Raw genomic sequence first — 10,118 nt, 5'->3', positions numbered from 1 at the left:
ATCCTTCCTTCCTTCCTTCCTTCCTTCCTTCCTTCCTTCCTTCCTTCCTTCCTTCTTTCTCTTTGAGATGGAATCTCACTCTGTCACCAAGGCTGCAGTGCAGTGATACAATCTCGGCTCACTTCAAGCTCCACCTCCCTGATTCATGCCATTCTCCTGCCTCAGCCTCCCAAGTTGCTGGGACTGCAGGCGTCCGCCAACATGCCCGGCTCATAGTTTCTAGTTTTAGTAGAGACAGGGTTTCACCGTGTCAGCCTGGCTGATCTGGATCTCCTGACCTCATGATCCACCTGCCTCAGCCTCCCAAAGTGCTGGGATTACAGGTGTGGTCCACTGCACACAGCCTGCTGTAGGCTTTTGTGGCTTCTCCCCTACCTCCCTTCGCCTACTGTCACCATGCTTTCCAAACTCCCCTGACCCTGCTCCCCCTTTATCGCCTGCCTACACTCCCACTGCAGCTGGGGGCCTCCTTCTGGGGGTCCACCACCAAAGCACCACTGGGCAGCAGCATCCCAGTGCTTCCGTGTCATGGCCGCCACGCCAGGAGACCGTCTCCAGCTCGGGGCATGGAAGGGGGCAGGACCCCAAATGTGCAGGCATGGGTTCCATGCCGTTCGCGATGCCTTTCCTCTCCTGGAACTCCCAGGCAGTTCAGTCCATTCATCGGGTGCCACCGCAACCTTCCAAACCAGGGGAAGTGGTGGGCAGGGGCAGTGGGTGCCACACACACCAGCCAAAATCTCCGCTCCAGAACACAGGGGCTGCTTTATCTGAGGGAAGGACATTGCTTTGCCAGCCACCAGGAAAACAGTCCCTGTGCACCCAGATTCCCATTGCCACCAACTTCATGTAAACTCCAGTTCAGAGGACATGCCAGAGACCCAGGCCTTGGGCTCCATGGGCACGCCCATTGCCACGGCTCCTGCAAAACGGGTTGGCGCACTCTGCAAATCAAGGGGCTCACAGCACCAGAAAAAGAGCACAAGGAGGTGCCAACAAAGGAAGGAGACTATGCAACTCACCTCCAAAGCAAGCAATAAACCCAAGACAAAACCCGTCTCAGAGCTCCATTACTCCTCTTGCATGGATGGCCTGGTCACCCTGTTCTGGCGCAGCCCATGCCACCTCCACCCTATCTGCTGCCTACAGGAGCAGGGCGCTCCCTCTCCAAGGCTCTATAGCTCTCGCTCTCTAGCTCCCTCCCCGTCTGTCTTCTGGGTTTTCCCCTGCACCTCGTGCTACTTCTGTGGCCTTCCCTCTGTCTCTCTGTCTCTCTTTCTCTGCCTCTCTGTCTGTCTCTTTCCCTCTCCCCCTCCCCTGTGTCTCTCGATCGCTGTCTCTCTCCCTTCCTCCTTTTCAATCTCTCCATTCATCTCTTCCTTGCTCTCCTTCAAGTTGTTTGTGTGTGAGTGCATGTGTGTGTGTGTGTATGTGTGTTTGTGTGTGTGCAGGCACCCGTGTGTGGTTTCCAACACGTGAGTGCCCAGGCGTGTCTGTGTGTGGGGCTGTGGATTTGCTCGTGGTGGTGGGGTGTGTCTGGGTTTCTCTCAGCCCCTCTCACCGGGGATCAGCCTCCTGGCTCTAGTGCCATCCCGGGACAAACAGGGCCATCCCCCAACTTCCAACGCCCCACACTGTCTTGCTCCACTGCTGGCTCTTGGTCAGGACAAGCGACCGTGATGGGGACAGTGTGGCTGGGCTGGCTGTTCGCCCTTGGCCAGCAGTGATGGCTTTGGGAGGGTGGGGAAGAGGGGGCCTCACAGGAGCTCCAGAGCGGCAAAAGATCCAAAAGAATACCTCCGTCACAGGGCGGAGGGCTGGATGCGGTCCTAGGATTGTGGGCCCTGGGCCCTGACACCTAGGAGCACTCCCTGTTCCGAGTGGGCCCAACGTGGTGGAGGCTCGGCTGGGGAACACCACAGCCGGGGAACACCTTGAGGTCTGCCACCAAAGCACCACCAGGAAGCAGCATCCCACCGCTTCTACCTCACTTCCACTCGGGAGCTGGGGGAATGTTGAGGGTGAGCGACTTGGGGGTCCTGATCCGAGCCCTGCAGCACTGGGCTGGCGGTGTCCGTTGGAAGCCAGCTGGCATGGCTGGGCCGGGCTCTTGTGGCAGCCATGCACCTCTGCCAGCATCTGCAGCCATACCACCCTGAATGCGCCTGATCTCGTCTGATCTCGGAAGCTTAGCAGGTTGGGGCCCATTTAGTACTTGGATGGGAGACCGCCTGGAAATACCAGTCGCTATAGGTTTTTTTTCTCTTTCATGTCTTTCTTTCTTTTCTACCTTCCTTTCTTCCCTTCTGTCTCTCCCTCTCTTCTTTCTATCTTTCTTTCTTTCCTTTCTCTCTTTTACCTTTCTTTCTTCTTTCTTTCCTTCTTTCTTTTCTTTTCTTTTCTTTTCTTTCTTTCTTTCTTCTTTCTTTTCTTTCTTTCTTTGTTTCTTTCCTTCTTTCTTCTTTCTTTCCTTCCTTCTATTTTTCTTTCTTTTTTCTTTCTCTCTTTTTTCCTTCTTCTTTCTTTCCTTCTTTCTTTCTTTTCTGTCTTTCTCTTTCTTTATTTCGTCCTTCCTTCCTTCTGTCATTCCTTCCTTCCTTCCCTCCTTTCTTTCTTTCTTTCTTTCTTTCTTTCTTTCTTTCTTTCTGTCTGTCTGTCTGTCTGTCTTTCTTTCTTCTTTCTTTCTTTCCTTCCTTCCTTCCTTCCTTCCTTCCTTCCTTCCTTCCTTCCTTCCCTTCCTTCCTTCCTTCCTTCCTTCCTTCCTTCCTTCCTTCCTTCCTTCCTTCCTTCCTTCCTTCTTTCTTTCTTTCTTTCTTTCTTTCTTTCTTTCTTTCTTTCTTTCTTTCTTTCTTTCTTTCTTTCTTTCTTTCTTTCTTTCTTTCTCTTCCAAACGGACTCCCACTCTGCCACCCAGGCTGGAGGGCAGTGGCGCGATCTCAGCTTGCTGCAAGCTCCGCCTCCCATGTTCACGCCATTCTCCTGCCTCAGCCTCTCAAGCAGCTGGGACTACAGGGGCCTGCCATCACACCTGGCTCATGTTTTGTAGTTTGAGTAGAGATGGGGTTTCACCATGTAAGCCAGGCTGGTCTGGATCTCCTGACCTCATGATCCACACGTCTCGGCCTCCCAAAGTGCTGGGATTACAGATGTGATCCACCAGTCGTGGCCTGCTGCAGGCTATTTTGGCTTTCCCCTTCACTCCCTTCCCCCTACTATCACCATGCTTCCCAAATTCCGTGACTTTGCTCCCCCTTTATTGCATCCCTACACCCCCTATGCACCCAGGGAATGCCTTCTGAGGGTGCGCCACCAAAGCACTACTGGGCAGCAGCATTCCACTGCTTCTGCCTATTCGCCGCCCCACCAGGAGCCTGGCTCCAGGCTGGGAGGGCAGGGGGCCGGATCCCAGAGGTGCAGGCCCAGTTGTTCTCATTGTGAGAAAAAGGCCACGCCACTGGGCCGCCTGTTCGCCCTTGGGCAGCCCTGATGGCTCTGGCTGGGTGGGGCAAGAGGGGGCCTCACAGGAGCTCCTGAGCCACCAAGGATTCAAAAGAATACGTCCGCGACAGGGCGGAGGACCGGACGGGTTCCCAGGATCATTGGCCCTGGGCCCTGACGCCTGAGAGCACTCCCTGTTCCGAGTTGGCCAGACGTGGTGGAAGTTCGGCAGCTCGGGATCCAGGGGAAGGCTGTGGGCAAGTGGCTCGGGGATCCTGATATGAGCCTGGAGGCCCCGTGCTGGCTGTGCCACCTGGATGCCACTGGGCATGGCTGGGCGGGGCTCTTGTGGCAGCCAGGCACGTTTGCCGGTGTCTAAGGTCATACCATCCTGGACCAGCGAGATCTCGTCTGATCTCAGAAGAGAAGCAGGGTCTGACCTGGTTAGTACTTGGATGGGAGACTGCCTGGGAATACTGGGTGCTGTGGGCTTTCTTTCTTTCTTCTTTCTTTCCTTCTTTCTTTCTTTTCTTTCTTTCTTTCTCTCTCTCTTTTTTCTTTCTTTATTTCTTTTCTTTCTTTCTCTCTTTCTTTCTTTCTTTCTTTCTTTCTTTCTTTCTTTCTTTCTTTCTTTCTTTCTTTCTTTCTTTCCCTCCCATCCTCCCTCTCTCTTTCTCTCTTTCTCTCTCTCTCTCTCTCTTTCTTTCCTTCTTTCTTTCTTTCTTTCTTTCTTTCTTTCTTTCTTTCTTTCTTTCTTTCTTTCTTTCTTTCTTTCTTTCTTTCTTTCTTTCTTTCTTTCTCTTCCAAACGGAGTCTTGCTCTGTCACCTAGGCTGGACTCTAGTGGCACAATCTCAGCTCACTGCAAGCTCCACCTCCCAGGTTCACACCATGCTCCTGCCTCAGCATCCTGAGCAGCTGGGACTACACGTGCCCACCACCGTGCCTGGCTCATGTTTTGTACTTTTACTAGAGATGGGGTTTCACTGTGTAAGCCAGGGTGGTCTGGATCTCCTGACCTCGTGATCCACTTGACTCGGCCCCCCAAAGTGCTGGTATTACAGGCGTGGACCAACGCACCTGGCCAGCTGTAGGCTTTTTTGCTTCCCCCGTCCCTTACTTCCTGCTACTGTTGCCATTCTTCCCACACTCCCCTGACTCTTCTCCCCCTTTATCGCACCCCTACACCCCTGCCACAATCGGGGACCTCCTTTTAGGGGTGCACCACCAAAGCACCACCGGGCAGCAGCATTCAACTGCTTCTGCCAGCCGCCACCCTGCCAGGAGCCCGGCTTCAGACTGGGAGGGCAGGTGGCAGGACTCCAAAGGCGCAGGCCTCGGTGTTGGTGTTTTGAGAAAAAGGCCACGTGCTGCTGGGCCACCTGTTTGCCCATGGCCAGCCCTGATGGCTCTGGCTGGGTGGGGTAAGAGGGGGCCTCGCAGGATCTCCTGAGTTGCCAGTGATCCAGAAGAATACCTCCCCGACAGGACAGAGGACTGGACGGGTTCCCAGGAATGTGGACCCTGGGCCCTGATGCCTAGGAACACTCCCTGTTTCGAGCGGGCCCATTGTGGTTGAAGCACGGCAGCTCGGGAGCCGGGGGAAGGCCTCGGGCGAGGGGCTCGGGGTTCCCGATATGAGCCCAGAGGCCCAGGGCTGGCGGTGCCGGCTGGAAGCTGGCGGGCATGGCTATGCCGGGTTCTTGTGGTAGCAAGGTGCCTCTGCTGGCGTCTATGGCCATACCTCCCTGAACGCACCTGATCTCATTTGATCTCCTGAAGCTAAGCAGGGTAGGTCCTGGTTAGTACTTGGATGGGAGACCACCATAGAATACCGGGTCCTGTAGTCTTTTTTGCTTTCTTTCTTGTTTTTCTTTTCTACATTCCATTCTTCTGTTCTCTCTCTCTCTCTCTTCTTTCTTTTTTCTTTCCTTCTTTCTTTCTTTCTTTCTCTCTTTCTTCTATCTTTCCTTCTTTGTTCTTTTTCTTTCTTTTTTTCTCTCTCTTTCTATCTTTCTTTCCATCTTTCTTTCTTTCTTTTCTATCTTTCTTTCTCTCTTTCTACTTTCTTTCCTTTCTTTCTTTTCTTTCTCTCTTTCTTTCTTTATTTTTTCTCTAATTCGTTCTTTCTGTTCTCTCTCTTTCTTTTCTTTCTCTCTTTCTTCTTTCCTCTTTCTTTCTTTTTTCTTTCCTTTCTTTGCTTCTTTCTCTCTTTCTTTCTTTTATCTTTCCTTCTTTCTTTTCTTTCTTTTTTCTCTCTCTTTCTTTCTTTCTTTGTTTCTTTCCATCTTTCTTTCTTTCCTTTCTGTCTTTCCTTCTCTCTTTCTACTTTCTTTCCTTCTTTCTTTTCTCTCTCTCTTTATTTATTCTTTCTCTATTTTTTCTTTCTTTTCTCTCTCTTTCTTTCTTTTCTTTCTCTCTTTCTTTCTTTCCTTCTATCTTTCTTTCTTCTTTCTTTCCTTCCTTCATCCTTTCTTTCTTTCCTTCCTTCATCCCTTTCTTTCTTTCTTTCCTTCTTTCTCTCTTTCTGTCTCTCTTTCTTTCTTTCTTTCCTTCCTTCCTTCCTTCCTTCCTTCCTTCCTTCCTTCCTTCCTTCCTTCCTTCCTCCTTCCTTCCTCCTTCCTTCCTTCCTTCCTTCCTTCCTTCCTTCCTTCCTCCTTCCTTCCTCCTTCCTTCCTTCCTTCCTTCCTTCCTTCCTTCCTTCCTTCCTTTCTTTCTTTCTTTCTTTCTTTCTTTCTTTCTTTCTTTCTTTCTTTCTTTCTTTCTTTCTTTCTTTCTTTCTTTCTTTCTTTCTTCTTTCTTTCCTTCTTTCTTTCCTTCTTTCTTTTTCTTCCAGACAATGTCTCACTCAATGTGACAATGTGACACCTAGGGTGACACCAGACAATGTGACACCTAGGGTGGAGTGCAGTGCTGCTATCTTGGCTCATGGGAAGCTCCACCTTGCACATTCACGCCATTTTCCTGCCTCAGCCTCCCGAGCAGGGGGGACTACAGGCACCCACTGACACATCGGGCTCATGTTTTGTAATTTTAGTAGAGACGGGTTTTCACCATTTTTGCCAGGGTGGTCTGGATCTCCTGAATTTGTGATCCACCCTCCTCTGAATCTCAACGTGCTGTGGTTACAGGCGAGATTCACTGCGCCTGGCCTGCTGTAGTTTTTTGTGGTTTCCCCCCTCCCTCCCTTCCCCCTACTGTCACCATGCTTCCCAACCTCCCCAGACTCTGCTCCCACTTTACTGTAAGCCTACAACCCCGCTGTAGCTGGGGACGTCCTCTTGGGTGTCCGCCACGAAAGCACAACTGGGCTGCAGCCTCCCACCGCTTACTCCTCGCTGCCGCCATGCCAGGAGCCTGGGTCCATCGTGGGAGGTCAGGTGGCCAGACCACGAAGGCACAGGCACAGGTTCCCTGCTGTGCACGCTGCCTTCCCACTCCTGGAATGCCCAGGTGATTTAACGCACTCATCAAGCACCACCACAACCTTGAAAACATTGGGAAGGGCAGGTAGGGGCAGCGGGAGCCACACACACCAGCCAAGACCTCCGGTCCAGGACTCAGGGGCTGCTTTATCTGGGAGAAGGACATTGCTTTGCCAGTCACCAGGAAAACACTCCCTGTGCACCCAGATTCCATTGCCACCAACTTCGTGTAAACTCCAGTCCGGAGGACATGCCAGAGACCCAGGCCTCGGGCACTGTGGGCATGCCTGGTGCAACACCTCCTGCCAAATGGACGGGTGCACTGTGAAATTCTAGGGGCCCAATGCACCACACTAGGAGCACAGGAAGGTGCCAACAAAGGAAGGAGTCTAGAAACCCAACTCCAAACAAGCAATTAACCCAAGACAAAACCCGTCTCAGAGCTCCATTGCTCCTCTTGCATCAATGGCCTGGTCACCCTGTTTATCTCAACCCATGCTCCCTCCACCCTATCCCGGCCTGCTCAAAAGGGCCCTGCCTACCGGAGCAGGGTGGTCCCTCTCCATGGCTCTATCTCTCTCGCTCTCTATCTCCCTCCCCCTCTGTCTTCTGGGTTTCCCCTGCACCTCCTGCTATTTCTGTCAACTTCCACCTCAAGCTACTTCTGTGGCCTTTCCTCTGTCTCTCTCCGTCTCTCTCTCTCTTTCTCTGTCCCTCTCTCTTTCTCTGAATCTCAGTCTGTCTCTTTCCCTCTTCCCTTCCCCTGTTTCTCTCAATGGATGTCTCTCTCCCATCATCGGTTTCAATCTCTCCATCAATCTATTCCTTGCTCTCCTTCAAGCCGTTTGTGTGTGCATGTATGTGTATGTGTGTGTGTCTGCGTGTGTGCTCGCACGTGAGTGAGTTCCTGTGTGCGAGCACCTTGGTATGTCTGTGTGTGGGCCTGTGGATTTGCTCCTGGTAGTGGTGGGGTGTGTCTGGGTTTCTCTCAGCCCCTCTCGCTGGGGACCAGGCTGCGGGCTCTAGTGCCAGCCTGGGGCAAAGTAGGGCCATCCCAACCCCCAACCACCCATGCTCTCTTGCCCACCGGCCGGGTCTTGGTTGGGACAAGCAACTGTGGTGGGGGCGGTGTGAGAAAAAGGCCATGAGAGGCTGGGCCGGCTGTTCATCCTTCGCCAGCCCTGATGGCTCTGGGTGGGTGGAGCAAGAGGGGGCCTCGCAGGAGCTACTAAACGTTCAGGGATCTAGAATATCTCTGCGACAGGTTGTAGGATCAGACGGGGTCCCAGGATCATGGGCCCTGGGTCCTGAAGCCTCGTAACACTCCCTGTTCTGAGCGGGACCTACATGTTGGAAGCTTGGCAGCTCGGAAGCCATGGGAAGGCCATGGTCGAGCAGCTCTGCTGTGCTGATATGATCCCGGTGGCCCCGGGCAGGCGGTGCTGGCTACAAGCAGGCGGGCATGGCTGGGCTGGGCTCTTGTTGCAGCCAGGCGCCTCTGCTGGCATCCATGGCCATACCAACTTGAACGCACTTGAACTCGTCTGATCTTGGAAGCTAAGCAGGGTCGGGCCTGGTTAGTATGTGGATGGGAGGCCGCCTGGCAATACCGGTTTCTGAAGTCTTTTTTGCTTCCTTTCTTGTCTTTCTTTCTTTTCTACCTTCCTTTCTTCCCTTCTCTCTCTTCTTTCTTTCTTTTCTCTTTCTTTCTTCTTTCTTCCTTCCTTCCTTCCTTCCTTTCTCTCTTTTGTTCTTTCTTTCTTTCTTTTCTTTCTTTCTTCTTTCCTTCTTTCTTTCTCTCTTTGTTTCTTCTTTCTTTCCTTCTTTCTTTCCTTTCTTTCTTTCTTTCTTTCTATCTTTCTCTCTTTTTTCTCTCTCTCTTTCTCTCTCTTTCTTTCTCTCTTTCTTTCTTTCTTTCTTTCTTTCTTTCTTTCTTTCTTTCTTTCTTTCTTTCTTTCTTTCTTTCTTTCTTTCTTTCTTTCTTTATCTTTCTCTCTCTCTTTCTGTCTCTCCCTTCCTTCCTTCCTTCCTTCCTTCCTTCCTTCCTTCCTTCCTTCCTTCCTTCCTTCCTTCCTTCCTTCCTTCCTTCCTTCCTTCCTTCCTTCTTTCCTCTCTTTCTGTCTGTCTTGCTTGCTTTCTTTGTTGCGGTGGATTTACTCCTGGTGGCAGTGGGGTGTGTCTGCGTTTATCCGAACCCCTCTCTCTGGGGATCAAGCTGCCGGCTCTAGTGTCAGCTCCGGGCAAAGCAGGGCTATCTCCCAAACCCCCACCCCCCACATCATCTTGCCCACTGGCCGGGTCTTGGTTAGGCCAAGCCACCATGTTGAGGTCATTGTGAGAAAAGAGCTCAGTGTGGCTTGTCTGGATGTTCGTCCTTTGCCAGCTTAGTCGGCTCTGGGTGGGTGGAGCAAGAGGGGGCCTTGCAGGAGCTCCAGAGCGGCCAGGGATCCAAAAGAATACCTCCGCGACAGGGTGGAGGACCAGACGGGGTCCCAGGATCGTGGACCTTGGGCCCTGATGCCTCAGAGCACTCAATGTTCTGAGCGGGCCGGACGTGGTGGAAGCTCAGCAGCTCAGGAGTGGGATAAGTCTGAAAGTGAGCGGCCCGGGGGTCCCGATCCGAGCCCAGCGGCCCCAGGCTGGTGGTGCCAGCTGGAAGCAGGTGGGCATGGCTGTGCTGGGCTCTTGGGGGCACCCAGGGGCCTCTGCCCACGTCTATGGCCATACCACCCTGAACGCGCCCAATCTCGTCTGATCTTGGAAGCTAAGCAGGGTCGGGACTGGTTAGTACTTGGATAGCAGACCGCGTGGGAATACCGGGTGCTGTAGGGTTTTTGCTTTCTTTCTTGTCTTTCTTTCCTTTCTACCTTCCTTTCTTTCCTTCTCTCTCTCTCCCTTCTTGCTTTTTCTTTCTTATCTTTCTTTCTCTCTATCTTTCCTTCTTTGTTTCCTCTTTCTTTCCTGTTTTCTTTCTATCTCTTTCTTTCTTTCCTTCCTTCTTTCTTTCTTTTCTTTCTCTCTCTTTCTTTGTTCCTTCCTTCCTTCCTTTCTCTCTTTCTTTCTTTCTTTCCTTCCCTCCCTTCCTCCCTCCCTCCCTCTTTCTTTCTTTCCCTCCCTTCCTCCCTTCCTCCCTCCCTCCCTCCCTCTTTCTTTCTTTCTTTCTTTCTTTCTTTCTTTCTTTCTTTCTTTCTTTCTTTCTTTCTTTCTTTCTTCCTTCCTTCCTTCCTTCCTTCCTTCCTTCCTTCCTTCCTTCCTT

The 10,118-nt window shown here is 51.8% G+C and overlaps 3 pseudogenes; all 3 read left to right on the top strand.

Moving 5' to 3' along the window:
* Positions 1 to 2,137: 2,137 nt before the first annotated feature.
* LOC112616215 lies at positions 2,138 to 2,256 on the top strand (annotated as a pseudogene).
* Positions 2,257 to 5,167: 2,911 nt separating this feature from the next.
* Positions 5,168 to 5,287, top strand: LOC112614985 (annotated as a pseudogene).
* A 4,288-nt stretch (positions 5,288 to 9,575) lies between these two features.
* On the top strand, positions 9,576 to 9,694 carry LOC112614712 (annotated as a pseudogene).
* Positions 9,695 to 10,118: the final 424 nt, after the last annotated feature.

This window comes from Theropithecus gelada, chromosome 1, assembly GCF_003255815.1.
Source record: "Theropithecus gelada isolate Dixy chromosome 1, Tgel_1.0, whole genome shotgun sequence".
Lineage (NCBI taxonomy): Eukaryota > Metazoa > Chordata > Mammalia > Primates > Cercopithecidae > Theropithecus > Theropithecus gelada.
This window is presented reverse-complemented; position numbering and strand designations above follow the sequence as displayed.